This window comes from Acipenser ruthenus, chromosome 2, assembly GCF_902713425.1.
Source record: "Acipenser ruthenus chromosome 2, fAciRut3.2 maternal haplotype, whole genome shotgun sequence".
Lineage (NCBI taxonomy): Eukaryota > Metazoa > Chordata > Actinopteri > Acipenseriformes > Acipenseridae > Acipenser > Acipenser ruthenus.
In genome coordinates this window covers 22539230-22557795 of record NC_081190.1, presented here as the reverse complement: position 1 = coordinate 22557795, position 18566 = coordinate 22539230, and the positions used below count along the sequence as shown (strand labels likewise).

The 18566-nt window shown below is 34.7% G+C and overlaps 1 protein-coding gene across 2 annotated transcripts in view; it reads right to left on the bottom strand.

The window, feature by feature from the left end:
* The window catches only part of LOC117409334 (tyrosine-protein kinase SYK), a 45040-nt gene extending 28902 nt beyond the window's left edge, over nucleotides 1-16138 (bottom strand). For both annotated transcript variants that reach the window (XM_058992246.1, XM_058992247.1), the window contains exon 1: nucleotides 15837-16138. The gene's annotated coding sequence lies outside the window, so the exon portion shown is untranslated. The remainder of the gene's footprint in view (nucleotides 1-15836) is intronic.
* Between the last annotated feature and the right edge of the window lie 2428 nt (nucleotides 16139-18566).

The following is an 18566-nucleotide window of genomic DNA, read 5'->3' as shown; positions in this document are numbered from 1 at the left end:
TTTTTTTTAGTTATGACTAGCACTTTGCCACCCCCCTCTCCTCTCCCTCACAACCCCCCACCCCACATCCCCCCCACACACAGTGTTTTTATGCATGTGGCTTATACTATCTTCTCTTTTACGTTAAAAACCTGTATGCAGGGTAAGAGGGAAAGATTGTGGGCCAGTGAGCAGCTAAATTAAACAGCTAGATCAGCTCACAGTTGTGATGTTAAAGCCATTTGCCAAAAGCCACAACATACAATATTTAACACTCATCTTGCTCATTCACAGAGCCTTTAGATATCAAATGACTAAACACCTACAACCTAAATAGTAATCTGCAGGTAAAACGGCTCAAATAGATCAAACCCCAAATAGACTTATTTTACAAAAAAGAAATGCCAACAAATAGAATGTCCCGATGCTATCGTTCTAATCATAGTTTATCTTATACTTATCTTATATCTTGTTTATCGCTGATATGATTTAGAACAGTTTTATATGCTTTTTTGTTATTTTATAACTATACAAGTTAAAACATAAAATGCGTTTAAATAACTAAATATCTGAGAACAACTGTTTACAAACATATAGCCTGAAAAGATGGTCTAGGCTAATATGAATAACATAATGTAATGTTCTGTATATGTCTCTTACTGGGGTTCTTTTCATATTACTGAATCCAAATGATTTACATTTAAGCAGACTGTCTAACGATTCATATTCATACTGTAGTTATTATACTGAAATATAGTAAGACTGATTCTCAAAATATAAAATATTTTACATATATGTTACTATAAAATAAAGCTGAAATGTAGCATTCTCAGTCATCAATTGTACTGGGAATAAATACATATTAAAGTGGGATTTGTGGAAATTGTAACTCCAGTTTTCTTCCCAAAAAGTAACATTTACCCTAGTTATATCTCTTCCCCATTTTGGTGAGCCCAAAATAAGATTATTTTTTTATTGATGCTCTGTAAGAGAAACTGAAAACTGGAAAGCTGCACACTTCTCGCAGCCTCTCAGAATGCACTCGCCACCTTAGTTTTAGATCTAATCTACCCCACTGTTGTTTTTGTTTTTTATAACTGGAGCCTTAATTCCCTGAGATTCCATATAAACCCCCCAAAATACATCTTCTCTGTGTTAAAAGCATCTTCAAGATGCATAGCAGCATTTTATCAAATAATTGTATTGTTAGAAGATCAATTAACAATAAGTATTTGTAATGCTGATAGAGTGGCAAAAGCCTTTTCGTCTGATATAACACAATTAATGTTTAAGTATCATAATATACAGCAATGGGAAACTGTATACTATAGAAAATGTAATACCAGAAAGACAAACACAGCCATACATAATTAGCTAATAAACACAAGTAACTCGTTTCAAATATTTCACCTTAAATGATCTCAATAATGATAATGTTTGAGAAAAGGTACATTGTATTGATTAGGCAGGTAACTATGAGTTCACTATAAATACACATAAATATACTAAATAAATAAATAAAGGTACCAATAGTACACTGAACCATTTCTATATTTATGGGAAAAATAGATGTACGGTGACTATGCAGCACGTTATAAAAAGTTTGTTCCCAGTGTCTGTAATTAACTTAAGCGATACTTTTAGCAATAGTTATGTACACAATATTTAAAACGTTTATACTAGAGAAGAGGGGTGATTTTCGGAGGTAGCCAGCACTAGTTATAGCAATTATGTGACAATTATGTCCAATGTACCTTTAAAAAGTAAATGTTGCTGACAAAGTATATGGTTCACATCAGTGAAGGTACCTGACAACAGTAGAATCTCAGTAAAATGCTGCTGGTTTTTTTGCGTTTTGAAGAATGGGATTGTAGATCATACTGGACTATATGGCACCCAATTGTACCAGTACTTGCATCAGATTGTACTTGCACTGAACTGCTCCACACCTTGCCGTATTCTACTGCTGCTCTTAATTATAACTACTTCCTGTATCTTGTATTGACTTTACTCTTATAGGTATCCGTATTCACGTTGTTATAATTGCTCCTATTTGAAATCGTTCTCATCCACTTATGGTAGGTACTACATGCTTTTAATGGACTTTTCTTGTATAAGCAAATATTTATACTATAAGTTAACTGCTCTTAGTCAAATTCACTCTTAAATGTAATTATTTACGGTATTCTTAGTTTATTTTGCTCTTATTTGAATTTGATCTTATTTTCTACTAACTTTACTGTACCTTATAACTGCTCTTATCTGTAAAGTGATACTTTATACTGTGATATTTTATACTGTGATATTTTGTAACAGTTATAAGTCGCCCTGGATAAGCACGTCTGCTAAAAAATAAATAATAATAACAATAGATCAGTTCGGTAAACATTGAAATTTCAAAACAAATTGGGTCATTTTTGTTTGAAACATTTACAAGAAAGACAAAGCTTTACCTTTGGGAGGGAACTGAAGTTACAATTTCCATGAAACCGCACAAGCACCCACGGCAGGAGAAAGGGAACAACAGAAGGGAAGAATACATGTATTTTGCAATTAATTAATGTAAGCATCTCGCCCAGATATTTACGTATTTAGAAGCATATTGAAGTATACTAGCCCTTTATTGTTGTTGTGGGTAGGCTATAGGATCGATAGCTTTTTCATTTAATAATAATAATGGGCAGTCTCAAGAATGTAAAAAAAGGTGAATAACTATTTAGAAGTAAGGGGGGCAATCAATTCAGCTGTTGTATACAATATTGTAACTCAGCAGTTTGCATGTTCATGGTTTCATTCCTCTAATATACACACTCACACTCATATTGGTAATAGGCTACAATGGGACTGGTTGAATTTCACAATATTAAGTGTTACAGGTGTAACGTCAGAAAACGCATCCCTTAGAAAAATGCATCCCTTGGTCATATGAGCATGCGCAATAGCTCTGTCGGTCATATGGGCATGCGCAATACCTGTTTCAATGATCCCCGCTTCACTCTTTTGTCCCGCCTACTTATTTTTTGCATTCCGGCCTCTGTCAAAGCATCTCAGTTGAAATAGTTGTATAGCCCTAAATAATTGTACAGGATTTTTCTTTTTTTTTTAATTGCCAAAATAATTGTACAGGATTTATATTCTGCCTTCCTGCTGTGTTAAGAAAGCTGGTTTTCTAGGTGTCGGGGGGGGGGGGGGGGGGGAACAACCACATTCTGAACAGATAAAACTAAATAATTATTCCCCAGATAAAACTATATATATATATATATATATATATTCACACTGCTCCAGTTATTCTCTTTAAAACTGTTATTGTTATTCTGTTTCTCGCTGGCTCTCGTTGGTCGATTCATGTATTAAATCATTAAGTCATGAATTAGCAAACTGACTCTCTTTAAGTAAATATGTTTTATAAGAGTTGTGTGGCAACTATCTTCTTTTGCTGCAACAGGTTTTTTTTAAAAAAAACTAACATTTTCAAAAATGAACTTTATACTATTTTAATGTTTTGAACGATACATTTTTTAAATGCTTTGTTATTGTAGAGGGTGCATATTTCCATTGTAACGTCAATAAATGAACCCGCATTATAGTACGGGATGCACTTGCTTTGACTGCGCCCTGTCTTGTCGATGTCTAGTACTGCAGAAAAAACTTGTACATGCTTTTGTTTCCTCCAGACTTGATTACTGCAATGCCCTACTTGCTGGGGTGTCAAAGAATGCTGTCCAAAAACTCCAGCATGTCCAAAATTCAGCAGCTAGGGTGTTAACCAGGTGTCGCTCCAGTGAACATATAACCCCTGTATTAAAATCTCTCCACTGGTTGTCGGTTAAATTCTGTATTGATTATAACATTTTATTGTTGACTTTTAAGGCCAAGAGGGAATTTCACCCCCTTATATCTCCGACCTGCTGTCTAATTACACTCCTGATCGAGCTCTGCGGTCCGCCAATGCTGGTCTTTTAACTGTTCCCTTAACCAAGCTGTGAACAGTGAGGGGTAGGGCTTTCTTCTCCTGTGCACCAAGGCTGTGGAACTCACTCCCGCTTGAGATTCAAGTTTCTGAGTCCCTGTCTGTTTTTAAATCTTGCCTTAAAACACATTTCTTTTGTTTTGTTGATATTTTACTTGTCTTCCCTTGCTTTGTTAAGCGCTTTGTGATAATCCTATATATAAAATAGATTATTATTATTATTATTATTATTATTATTATTATTATTATTGTTATTATTGTTATTATCTGATGGGATGTAATATTTGATATACTGTACAACGTCAGAAAATGCTACCAGGATGCCTTTTGTGATGTTACATCGGTGGTGATTCTGATTCTTTACAGGACAGTGACAACAAATATAATTTGCAATATCATTTTTGATTTCATGTGCCCCTTTCGTTTTACATAAAATTTCAGTTAATCCATGTAAACCGATTCCATTCGAGAACCAAGATTATCCGATCATGTAAACACTACTGGCACACTTCAAGTAACACCTCTGCATCCTCTTATTACCATAAATCGATACAATGTAAAGAAATCAATGAAGTGGGGATTGAACTACTTAGAAAAACCTCAGACATAATGTTATGTAAGAACAAATATACAGATGTACATTTTTGCTCTATGTGCAACTGTGACCACAAAAGATTCCAAAAGAGAGTAGGGCAGTCAAAAGTTAGAGTTACCTTGGTAACCAAAGCCACCCAAAGAAATGTTGCCAAAAGCCAAAGGAAAAAAAAAAAAAAAGCACAAGCTCTAACGGAAAATGTAGAAAATGTCATTCTGTGAGAAAGATTGAAATTCGTTGAATGCTTTTCAAAGAGACAGATCATTGTAGTGAAACATTGTTTCACTATCTACCTATTTAAAAAAAACTACTTCGCCTTTAAATTTTAAAAAAATGTGTACAAATACAAACCATGAATTGTTAAAAAAAAAAGAATAATAGAACACAGATACTCAACCTTACATGACTAGCATGTCATCCCATAACCTAGGACCAGTTTACATTCCACAGTCTCGACAAATACCTTCACACAAGGCTGAGGCTGAGAGAGTTTCCAGCTACACTAGAGTTTGATTTTTGAGTGAGAAACTCTCGTATGCCTTGCCTACACAAGTGCAGAACAAATTAAGAAAATTACACAAACACATTAGGTACACAGTGCTTACACTGAGTCATTGATCCCACCTGTATAAAATAATAAATAAAACCACTACCAACAAACATTTGCTGAAACAAACCAGCAAAGTTCAGATCATAAGATTAGTAAGCCTGCTAACTTAACCGTCAAATTTAGCAAACATATTTGAGTTACTGTGTTACATATCACACTTTCATTGAGCAGCAAAGGCTCCATTCCTCACATTGAGTACTATTTAACACATTTGTGAGGCTGACACTTAGCAATGTGCAAAAAGTGTATAATGTTCACTAAGTATTACTCTTATACTTTAAAAGAAGGAACAATAAATTCTGAGATAATTATTTTGGGTGTTCTTTTATCATTTTCTGGTTGGTTTCTATGGTAAGGAAGTGTTAATAAGGATGGGTCTAAATCTTTAGGTTTATACTTTTACTATGTTACATTCTAAAATATAACATTATAATTGGATGTTTGTAAGCAATAAGGCACGACATAGTGTGATAATTCTATCATTGACTATCGTTATAGGAATTATCTTTGCCTTTTAAATTTTGTATTCTATTGTAAAATATTGTAAAGTGCCTTGAGGTCCCTGTGATGACAGGCGATATATAAATGTAAATAAATAAATAAATACAAAAATGTATTTAAAAAAAACAAAAAATAATTTATAGATGTTGAATTGAACAATGCCATTGAAAGTGCAGTTTTTCATTATTTGATTCATTATACTTCTTGTAATTCTTGGTTTGTTCATTATATTTAAAGTAAAATATTACTGGCTGCTTTCATCATGACACAGCACAAATGAGTCTGCCACACAGGTGGCACCGGTGGCAGCAGATGCAGCCCACCAGAGTATAAGAATGAACATAGACTGGCGGCAACGGCAACAAAACATCCATTTAACCACCACAGGCTCTTTTAAGAGTGACCAAAATATTTTGTAAAAAGCTGAAAGTTTATTTTCAGAATGGGATTGGGAAACGCTGTAGTTCAGGAGAAGGAACAGAGAGCAATCAGAATGACGAGTTTTGAATTGATTTGAATACTTACTTTATTAAAGGTAAACATTTACATCAATCTCATCAGTCATGTTTATTACGATAAATTCCAAAATGTCTGCCATTTTTGCTTAAAATTCTAATGCTGTATGGATATATATCAGTGATTTTAATCCTTTGGTGGTAGTGTGCGTACCAGTTTTTTTTTTAGAGAACTTTATGATTAGTAGATGAAAAAACTGAACTATATAAAAGAAGAGTGCATGTAAAAACAGAACTATATTATTATTATTATTATTATTATTATTATTATTATTATTATTATTATTATTTGTTTATTTAGCAGACGCCTTTATCCAAGGTGACTTACAGAGACTATATAAAATTAGAGCGTTTTAACTATGGTGTCGTTGTGGCTACTGCGTGCAAACAGTCTGTACCATAGATATCCCACAATGCATTATTATGATATCTATGGTCTGTACTATACTACTTCCTGAAGTTGAGGACATGAGAAGCCTGGTGTATTAAGATGCTTGTGATGATTCAATTTGGCGTTGTCTTTCTATGAAAATCGCTGCTGTAGGCACTGAAAGTCGCTAGACTTGTCGCTAGTCGCTTTTACATTTTTTTGTTGCTAGGGAAACATAAAAGTCACTAGATCTAGTGAAAAAATCGCAAAGTTGGCACTGCCCCCTGAACGCGCTGCAGCACTGTCTTATAGGCTTAGCCCGCCACCTTATGCAAATAGATTACCAGGCTTCAGACACATCCCTTTGGCCCTCAGCCACACACCAGAACCAATGGGCACAGACAAACAAACAACAACCAATGAGGATGCACAGATAACCAATGAGAACAGACCAGGTCAGACAAACAAACCAGCAGGTCACATGGTACGGGAATACACACACAAAGGTAAACAAGCAATGGCGGAATACAGTAGGGAGGGATTAACACACACAGCATGCAAACACAAACAGACAGCAGGGAATACGGTACATAAACACAAATGCACGGATCACTACAATAACAATGCAACACTGACTTTGGCCCACCTCCTGTACAGGTCACAGAAAAGATGCACTGACACGCTGATTAAAACATTGTTGTCATGTGAACAGTAAACAAAAAAGTTAACCGCTTTGGAGAATTTTTTTTAAATGTTATTTGTCTAAGGTACATTATTTATTGATTTATTAATTTTTTTAACCAAAGTGCAATGCATACAGGATGGTAAAGGAATAAAAAAAAAAGCCTATCTACAGGTGTTCCTATTTGCTTGGTGCTGGCCAAGGTTGCCCCAATTTCCACAAACTCCACTTTAAATGGCTGGGCACTTTTGATAACCTGGCTTTTTTTCACATTTCCAATGTGTTTTTGTTTCAGATATCACTTCTTTTTTCACTTTTTTTTTTCAAAATTGTTCAACCTATATTGAGGCAATGTATTACTGTTTGGATATATATATATATATATATATATATATATATATATATATATATATATATATATATATATATATTAAAGTTATGTGTGCAAAAGTATGTATGTTCAATGAAAGTCATTCATATCAACTAAATTTTTTTCACATTATAAATGTGTTTGTTACACATAAATATAAAACATATATATATATATATATATATATATATATATATATATATATATATATATATGTTTACATATAAAAGTTTACAGTATAAATCCTGTCTGGGAATCAAACCCATGATATGCTTCTAATGCAGCTTGCATTGTAGACGCCCTAGCTTTCACGCCACAAAGTTTTCCCTTCCATTTTATTACATTTGCAAGTAGTATAGCAGTAAAGTTATAGTTTTTAACAAGTAACGAGACAAGATTTTGTAAATAATGATTATGTTTTATCCCGATTGTCTTGAAAGCTTTCATCTGACTTTGCGAACGATCATAATAAGCTTGATCCGTTCATTTAGTATATTGTAATATTTTAATTCTTTAGGAAGTAGTACTCAGGGAGACGGTGTTGAATTCTCAAAATGTTTGTTTTATTTGAAACTACAGATAATTCCTGTCGGGGCCAGAATTCATGGCACCAAAACAATAACCCTACATTTTAGTCTTGGCACTTTCACTGCACATTCTCTCCGGTCACAGCTCACATGCTCGCTCAGTCGTACCCACAGTTTCTCACTCAAGTAGAGCACTGGACTGTCTACAGTCCCCAGACTCATGCACCCCCTTATTATATAACCTCATGTTGTTTCCCACCGCTGTCTGGCTCATCAACCAGTCACATCCATGCTCTGCAGCCCCCAAAAAACAGCAACACACATTCTCCCCAATCATTCACTCACTCACTCCCCCTTCCCATGCTAAGTAACAGCGTGACCCATTCCCCTTACAATACATGTAACATTAAAGACAGACAAGACAAACTGAACAGACAACAAGTACTGCAACAAAGCAATTGTCCATATTTTTTTAATTTGAAAGTAAAAATATAAGAAAGCATGCTGTCCTTTATGTACAAAAATCTTCACTAATATACAATTGAACAAGAACTGTTGAGTATTTATTTTTGTTTCATACAGTATTAAATGGCAGTGTTTATATCTGATAGTGAAAAATAAATAAATATCAAAAAGATAAAGAAAGAAATGTCTATGCATTGATTTATGTATTCATTTATTTCAATATTTATTAATGTATTTATTTATTTATGTTTTACTTTTCCCAAATATATAGGCTATCCTTTAGCATAGAAAAATTCTCAGAAAAATGAACGTTTCTTTTTGTCCAGTGGGGACCACAAATAGCTTTACTCTCATCAACCAGTATCGAGAGGAAACCGTACTTCCTTGCGCCAAAAGGGACCACAATGAGCGTTACATTGACAGGAAACCAACATTTTTCAGAGATCAGGATCAGAATCTCAGAATGATGAGATGACGCAAAAAAAAAATCTTCAAAATGTAAAAAATGTCCAGAAAATTCTCAGCTGGCTGACTTCATCTTTCAAAATACTGCTTGTTTTCTCACCAAATCGTGTAGCACTGACAGTTAACACAACACGCTTGCAAACTGAAGGTCATAGTTTCAAATTCCATGCATTCTAGACCTTTTTTTATTTATATTATATATATTAAAAAAAATGTAGGCAAATGTTCCATTTTAAAACAGAAATAAATAATTTATAAGAATCACATCCATCCCAGGTGATTTGATTCTTAAAAGCGGTTGATTCTTAAAAGCGGACCGATAGCTTTGTGATGAGGGTATAGAGGCGTAAGGGAGCAGAAGTAACAAAAATAAACCAAAACTTGAGTAAGAGATCGAGTGTTTGTTCCACACGAAGTACTATTAGTTAGCGCTCCAGCTGAGAGCTAGGTTTGTTTTGTTTATTTTATTAGCGGTGGTTTCACCACCGCAGTGTAAGAAAAATAAAACCAACACCGATTAAAAACTCTAAATCAAGACTACAGCCTGATAATTTACACTGTCCTCGGCCACTCTGTCACATTACAATTAGCAAAAGTGTGCCATCAGCAGTTTAAATACAGTATACAGATGTCAATGGTGCTCAATCACTGAGGACAATACATCAAAACAAGTCCTCGTGGGTAAGCAGCTTGTTATACGATCACGGTTATGACTTCTGTTTACTCAAGGCTGCAGAATCCTATTTTACTACAGTATACTTGAAAAGCGATCGTCTCATGAGGGTGCCTAGTTCAACTGCCGTGCGATGTTACGTGTAATGGCCTTTGAATTTAAATGATATTACAGTACAGTATTTTGCTGTCAGGACTACCACTGCATTTAAACATCTATGGCTTACTTATTTTCTGTTATGATGCAAATCTCACAGTTTTTCATTAAGCGGAGATGCAAAGCGCTATAATCCCCTCCTCCTCCTCCTCCTCCTCCTCCTCCTCACCGCACCACACTGAAATCCCACTCCCTCTACATGCATATCACACAATAACACTGCTGCTCTCACTATGTATTCAATGAACGTGTATTCACTTTATTGAAACACATTTTTACTAACAGAGAACACAAAAAACATACCAGCACAATGCAGTGGCACAGTCACGTCTGATTACAGACAATGCAGTGTTTCCTGCATCATTGCACTATCCACGCTGCGTACGTGCCTAATCACGCAAGATGTGATCAAATTCAAATTCCAAAACAGCTTTTATTGGCTGTACACATCATTGCACTTGATCAAGTACCGTATTACATGTAGTCCGTTTGCCCCGAAATGATTCTTATAAGCGGATTGCTTGAGTCTTACAAGCAGATTATTTTACATTGGTTAGTATAGGATTGATTTGGTTCCAGTGGTTTTGATCACGATATGCGGTTGATTCTTATAAACGGACTGCACTGTATAGACGTCACAATTTTTTTTTGGATTAGATAGTAGATCAGATTATTTAAGTATGTCTGATCTGTTTGGTCTTACAAAATTGTGCTTTAAGTGGCCCCCATTTAGACTGTATGAACAACTCTATTGTGTGATGTCACAGCAACTTATTACCTTCCTATTGGTTATAAACAAATCTGTTTGCTTGAAAAAAGAACTCAGAATGCAATTGAATAATTTCCTGGAAAATGCTGCTTCATGGTCACAACATACAGTACCGGTACGAATATGTTCCCTGTAGCTGAAAGCTTGCTTTGTAAGGGAAGTATGTTTTTAGAGGGAAGTGCAGTAAGAAAGTTATGAAATGTCATTGCCTGGTAACCTGTCTGATGCCTCATCACAGAAGCTGGAAGTAATATCCTAACCTATCTACTACTTTCTCCCAGTGGAAAAATACAAAATATAAAATAAGTACACGGTAATGTAAATGCAACTATGTGGAAAAAGTGACATGTTCGGCAGAACATCAGCTCTCACTCTCACATAGACATATCACTGTCAACACATTTTTTTTTAAATATATAAATGTTTCATATTTTGTATTTATTCAAATACAATTAGCTTTCATTTTTCTGACAGCGAAATGTCAGATAACTGGGTAGTAAGTGTTATTTCCTAATTGCTTATGCCTCAAAAGTATAGAAAATGGCTATTATTCCCCACAAACTTTGCTTTTGTGACCTGGACAGTGATATTTTGAAATTTACCTATTTTCGAGAACATTCCAGATAGATTCAGTGCTGAGTAAACTTGGAGTAACTTCTAGAACTTTCTAGAACTTTCCAGTAATATAAATAGTAGTATAAATACAGGGGCCTTAAGCCCACCAGTTCAGTTTAGTTCCAGCTGCCTAAGTGGATACATATCTGCATTTTTCTGAGATGGCATCAAGGTCATAGGAGACTTCTAAATGGTGGCATTCCTGATGGGTCTCCAAGGCGGTTTTACCAAGTTTCCCTGCTATCTTTGCCTTTGGGACAGCAGGGACACCAAGGCGCACTACCACAGGCGGGACTGGCCACAGCGGACCGAGTTCTCTGTGGGGAGGAACAACGTCAAGTGGGAGCCACTGGTGGACCCCCGGAAGGTGCTGATGCCACCACTGCACACCAAATTGGGCCTTATGAAACAATTTGTCAGAGCTCTAGATCAGGAGTCGGCAGCCTTCAAGTACCTTCAAGACTTCTTCCCTAAGCTGTCTGAGGCAAAGGTCAAAGCCGGTGTCTTCGTCGGACCACAGATAAAGAAGATCCTGGAGTGCAATGAATTCCCCAAGAAGCTTACTAGTAAGGAGGAAGCGGCTTGGAACAGCTTTGTCGCAGTGGTTCGGGGCTTCCTGGGCAATCACAAGGCCAAAAACTATGTGGAGCTGGTTGAGACTCTGGTGAAGAACTACGGCACGATGGGCTGTAGGATGTCCCTCAAAGTCCATATCCTTGATGCTCATCTTGATAAATTCAAGGAGAACATGGGAGTGTACTCGAAGGAGCAAGGCGAGCGCTTCCACCAGGATATACTGGACTTTGAACGCCGCTACCAAGGACAGTATAATGAGAACATGATGGGAGACTACATTTGGGGGCTGATTCATGAAAGTGATTTACAGTATAATCGTAAATCTCGAAAAACTACTCACTTCTAAATCTTTTGTAGTCATTTTTATATTACTTTAGTATAAGTACATGTTAATTTGGATTCATATGTTGTTTTTTTCTGACTTCATGTGAACGAAAAGACACAAATTCGCCCGTTTTCTCATTGGAAATAGGTAAATTTCAAAATATCACTGTCCTGGTCACAAAAGCAAAGTTTGTGGGGAATAATAGCCATTTTCTATACTTTTGAGGCATAAGCAATTAGGAAATAACACTTACTACCCAGGAACAAAAATTGTGTTACATAGTGTAATCAACGAGCTTCCATAAAAAGTTAATTAAATGCTACACAACTCAAAACTTGTTGTACTGAATAATACTTTGAGATGGGCTCTAATTTTGATCCAGAACATCATCGTGTCATGGTGGGCATGTCTGGGTACATCTAGGGTGACATCCTCTCACATACATGGCCCTGGTTTTTATTCCCAGACCCATAAGCTCCTCTTTTATAAATTCAGACATGGAAGTAAAAAATATAAATAGAGACATCAACCCACAGATCTCAGCTGCACATACCGAACGTGTAGCTCAGCTCTTAAAAGATTTGCAGTGTCATCTGGGATTCTCGGCCTATACTTTTGAATGCGGATGTTCTACAGAACTGTGCTTTTGTGTAAGTCAGTGTATTCGACAAAAAGAAAAATCAGATTTAAAGTTACACAGCACAATTAGTGCTTAGAGAATATCAGTTTTAAATAGCAGTGTGTATAAAATATACAAATACCAGGTTTTAAAAAATAAATCAATTACTTACTGGCAGATGGATACATTTAATTATAAAATCCATGAAAATAAAAATAAATAAATAAGAAACTATGCATTTATGCATGTATTGTTAACTATATTAATTTACTATAAGCACAATAACATGCTTATTTGTGTGCAGTTGTTGTAACATACCAATAATAAAAGGCATTGGTTTACAACTTCACCAGAGGTGTGGTATATTACTACCCACCCTGTCATGTTTTCTAACTTACATAAACTGACTCTCCAAGTAATTGATCTTTTCTGAAGTAATATTTTAAATAATAATAATAATAATAATAATAATAATAATAATAATAATAATAATACACATCTAGTAAAACTATTATTTTCCATCAAAGACATTCTGGTGACAAGATGAAAGATTTAGAGTAAGCATTTTTTTTTCAAACACACACGCACACACACACACGCACACACACAACAACAGCACCTGCAGCAGTCGGCCATGTATGAAGCCTCAGATTAAATTATTAAGCAGGCCAGCTGTGATCCCTCAAGTTGAACAGAGAAAAACTTTTTTATGATTGGAGTGATATCATTATGACAATACGAAACCTGATGACGTTTTTTGTTTTTAAAGAAAACAGGAGAACTAAACAAGTGAGAATAAAATAACTGAACAATAACTGTTCGATTCTGCAGCACAATTAACATGCACTGTAATAAGAATTTAAATTAATAAATAGTAAGCATAATAATACAGTTTGTGGCACTGTTAATAATTGTCGACATATGGCATGACTGCAACATTGTTTCAAATCTCCAGTTTAATTTTTTTTTTTACATTTGTTTTTTCATAAGTTTAACTTTGATGTGCGTATATTTTAAATAAGTAAGTAGTAAAATAATTGTATGATTTTGTTCCTGTTGAAATTTCTTGTAGTTTTTCAAGGGTTTTGTTTAAATGTATTACATGAAAACTAAATTTTTTGTAATTAATGATGTCTGTTAAGATCTAGTGAAGTACAATGTGCAGCCCAGGAGCTAAATGCTTGCACATCTGCCCACATTTTATTTTTCTTCTTTTTTGACTCAACTAAAAAGGTAAATATTCCTATTTGAAAAGTAATTTATAAAGGAGCTAACAACATGTGTTTGAAAACAACAACAATAACAATAAATTCATAGGGCATGACGATGTAATGTATCAACGTAATATTTAAAATGACAGCTATTCCACTTTATTTGTTTTTTAATGTCTTCATATGGTGTCAGAAATGTCAGACACATGCACATCTGAACCGTTTATCTAAATAAGAACTAAGTGATCTAATTGATCTGACAGAAAATCTAAATATTAAAATACAAACAGAAATACACTAAAGTGAGTCGAATGTGCAGTTTATTCATTTATAGTCATGATGGCCCTATGTTAATAGACTTAACACTGGTGGTATTTCTATCCTATGACCTAACATACAACATCCTATTTTTTATAATGAACTCACATGCTGTAAGCATTAATTTGTATTTGCATTTGCATATTTTTGTTGTATGTATTGTGTATTGATATGGTTGTTTATTTTCATAAAACAACCACACAAATGTTACATGGCTTCTGCAGTGAAAGCTCTGCACACACCGTGAATGATGTAATATGCATTTAATATATCAAGCCAAAAATAATACATTTTAATACGGATAAATTAATTACGGTATATTTACAAAAAGTAAAGCTCTGTAGTTGTATAATATAGCAACGATGTAACTATCTACACAAATACATCTGTTTAAAAGTGTAATTACAGCTATTAACAAAGGAAAAGTTAGAAGCTAATATAGGACATGCAGTATAAAAAAATAATTAAATACAGACACACTCCTTCCGCATATAATACATTATATTATAAATAGTGTACAATAATTTTTTACTAGTGTTATGTCATTTTCCCTTGCTCTTAACATGCCAACGATGATAATGATAAGGATATTGATGCAAATTGTTTAAGGTACTTGAAAGCAATGGAATAAATACTGTAGGAATGCAGTTTGTGCAGTTTTCTTTTCATGCACCCAACTGTAATGATTAACACAGGGTTTATTCTCATTTGAATGGTAGTACATTCCATGTCATTACAGAATGCGCTCAGTTCCCCTTTTCTACACAGAGTTTATCATTGCATTTTTAAAGTTATAAACACGTAAAATGGCTCCACAGTGTAGGATAATTCTTTTAAAATATACTGTACTGCACACATATTCTGGGACTTTCCAAGCAAATAAAAACTGCCAGGCAATAAGTGACTGCTTTTACTGTATATCTAAATAATGTCTCAGCATTTGATGACCTATTATAGTTTTATTATACCACACGAGTAAGTAAAATAGTAAATGAACAACCTAAATTAGGAGTGACAGTGAAAAATGCATTTTCATGTACCGTGTTTTGTGTATTACGCCTCGTTTTAAAAGATTAAATGGAATCTCAGTTTTGGATTGGTTTCTGTGACTTTGGGTTTCCTATGAAAACCTATACAGAAGAAAGATGAAAGAACAGCTGTTGGTTCATCTTGGTAGATTTTATGTGTGTGAATGTTTCCATTCTACTGTTAAATGTTAATATTGTTAGTCTTCTCATACAAAATAAGATTGCTTGACATTTACATTACAGTGTAGACCTAGCAACCGAAAACTGTAGCCTAGCAAAACAATTATATGTAAGTTCACCAATTCTTTATAGGAAGAGATATTGTGGGGTATATGATTAATAGTCCCCCCCCCCCAAAATAAATCAATAAATCAATAAAATAAAAGCACCCCTTGCTTGCAGACAACAAATATCAAAATAGGTTAGACTATGTCCTAGATATTTCTTCTGCAAATTATTTCCAAACAATTAAATATTGTATAAATGCACTTTACCTTTTAAGAATCTCCCAGGCTTCTCTAGTTGCCTCTATATAGCCAGACAGGATGAACCATGTTCAAGCAAGGCAAACTGAACAGGATGTGGGCTGGTTCTTCTTGGATAGCTGAAATTATAACACCACGAGAGTTTGTTAATGTTTGATACTTCAGGTTAAAAAAATCTTTGCTCTGTGATATTCGACCTACAAAATAGTACGTTCTTAATTATGTTAAATTCTGTTATCAGCTGCTCCTAGAGACCTACAATACAAACATAGCATAATGTGGATGAAATGTTCTCTTGCTTCCTCATTTTCAGAACCTTGCAGCTACTTCCTTAACTGTTTTTTTTCATAAGCTAACTTCCCCTTTTGACCACAGTTTATATAGAAATAAAATAAAAAGCAAATTTACATGTAGCGTTCAAAATCATGTTTAATTCTAAAGGCTATATATTTAGAAAGAAAGTGCAAAGACAACATTGTCAGAGAGGAATACAATTATTTTAATTGTATGAAACTACCAAGAAACAACATTGTAACTGTTCTTCCCTGCTACAAAATCATTTCTTGGTAGTTTGAAATGCTTTGTACCAAACAAAAATAGGGCCCTAAGAATATCAGTACCTTCTCAGACCAGTTTCTGAGGTAAGTTTTCAGGATATATTATCAGGGTTAGGTTTGCACAATAAGCTCATTACAACCTATGTACCAAACTGGTGAGTGTGTGGGGCTTCCTTGAGAGTAATAGGGATTGGAAAATTGGCATGCTATGTGGTTGTCGTTATTGAGCTTAGTTTGTGAAACTGGGGTAGGCTGCAACTGGGGTAGGGGTGATGATAGGGGTGTTTAGACGGGGACCTGCATAGCAGTATGAGGAGCTAGCTGTATCCAGGATAGACAACCAAGACCACCAAGTTGTCTAGAGTCTCCTTAACCCCAATGCTACAGTACAACCTGTGTTCTAATACATGTTGGATGGGAGGGTATGTGTCTTTATAATAGGAGTTTGGGAATCTGCTGCAAGTGAGGGAGGGAATGCAGTCAAAATACCACACAAGCACTTAGGTTTTATTTACAATATTTACACAATTCTGATTGTAGCAACAGGTAGTCACCTCTAGGGTATCAGCAATGGTAGTCGTAGTGCAGGGTTGCTTTCTTAACATACATTAAACAGACAATGGAAAATGAAATGCTGTTGTAAAAGAAAGTTAAGAAAATAAAGGTTGCCCCAATTGTGGAAGGGCTCTATTTCCGCTATAAGAGAGGCCCTGCTCCAGGAGTCTTCTACACAGACACAGGCTGTCTGTACTTGTCAGATAAAAACCCTCTGAACTATTTCCCAATTTCTTAAACACCAAGGGTGACTTGCAACGATCCACTTAAACTGGTTTAACTGAGGTTTAAACCTGAAAACGAGTCTTAAAAAAGGCCGGTCTAAGAGCTCAATTGCAACGTGCCAATTCAGTCCTCAAGGTGTCAAAAGGCTTTTTCAGCTTATCAGCAGCGGCTTCATTTACTGTGGGTTTTCTACCTTTGAAGTTACTCACCGATGTGTAAATAGATTACAATGTCAGGTAACATGTTCATTAAACATAGTCGTATGCCATTTTTATTTTAATGGAGGTTTAACATTTTTTTCATATAAATAATTATTGTTGAAGTGGTTTTGCGAGCAATATGTACCGCAGCTCATGCTGTGCCTAATTGTTTCATTTTAGATTTTTTTATTTTGCAGAAAATGTGATTTTTGTGAAAAGGGGTTATATATATATATATTAGCAGGGTCTATCCAAATGCCCATCTGCTTTATTTAAAAGCAGTATGTAAAATTCTATAGGGGTGGGTATAGTTATAATGGCGTTGGTGTCACTATGCATGCGTGCAGCAGGACTATATGGTAGAATGCTAACCACAAACATTAGAAAATTGGGTTATATGCTGTAAATGACTGAGGAACATTTTATTTTGCATGTTACTGTATTTCACTGGCAAAAGCGGTTGTGTGTGAAAAAAAAAGTCTATTTTTATAAGGATGTGACACAGCCATTTCCTATTATGAATTAAATCCTATACTTCAGAGTACTATAATCTGCCAAGTGTTTAATCTGTAGTATTTTGTATTTAATTATATCCTGATGCAACTATCACTGACACTGTTATCTGCTGTATTATTGAATTGTATTTTGTCACACTTGTACTTGCTTGAACCAAAGTCATTGTATTCATCATTGTATTTATCTTGCTCTTAATTGTATTATTACTTGTACTGTGATTCTTGAAATGTATTTGTTTACGACTGTAAGTCGCCCTGGATAAGGGCGTCTTCTAAGAAATAAATAATAATAAGAAGAAGAAGAAGAACTAAAAGAACATGAATTTTGAACTGAGATGGCCGAAAATTGATATACATACATGATACTGAAGAGATCTTTTCAAATGTATTCATATAAAAAAAATCATGTTTTAGTAACTCACTACATATTTAAACATTCAAAAATGATTTAGTAAGTTGAATAACATCCACATTTAGCTTTTTTAGTACTCAACTTATAGGTCCTTGCTATTACCATGGATGTCTACATTAAATTAGGCAAAACATAATGGCAAACTAAATTTGACAGTTGTATTAGTTCTGTATAGTAGAATACAAATATATGCCTGCAAATAAAAAGTCCATTAAGCAGGTTGTGTAAAAATACATTCTCTATGCTGACCTCCAGTGGCTGTTATTGCTGCAAGG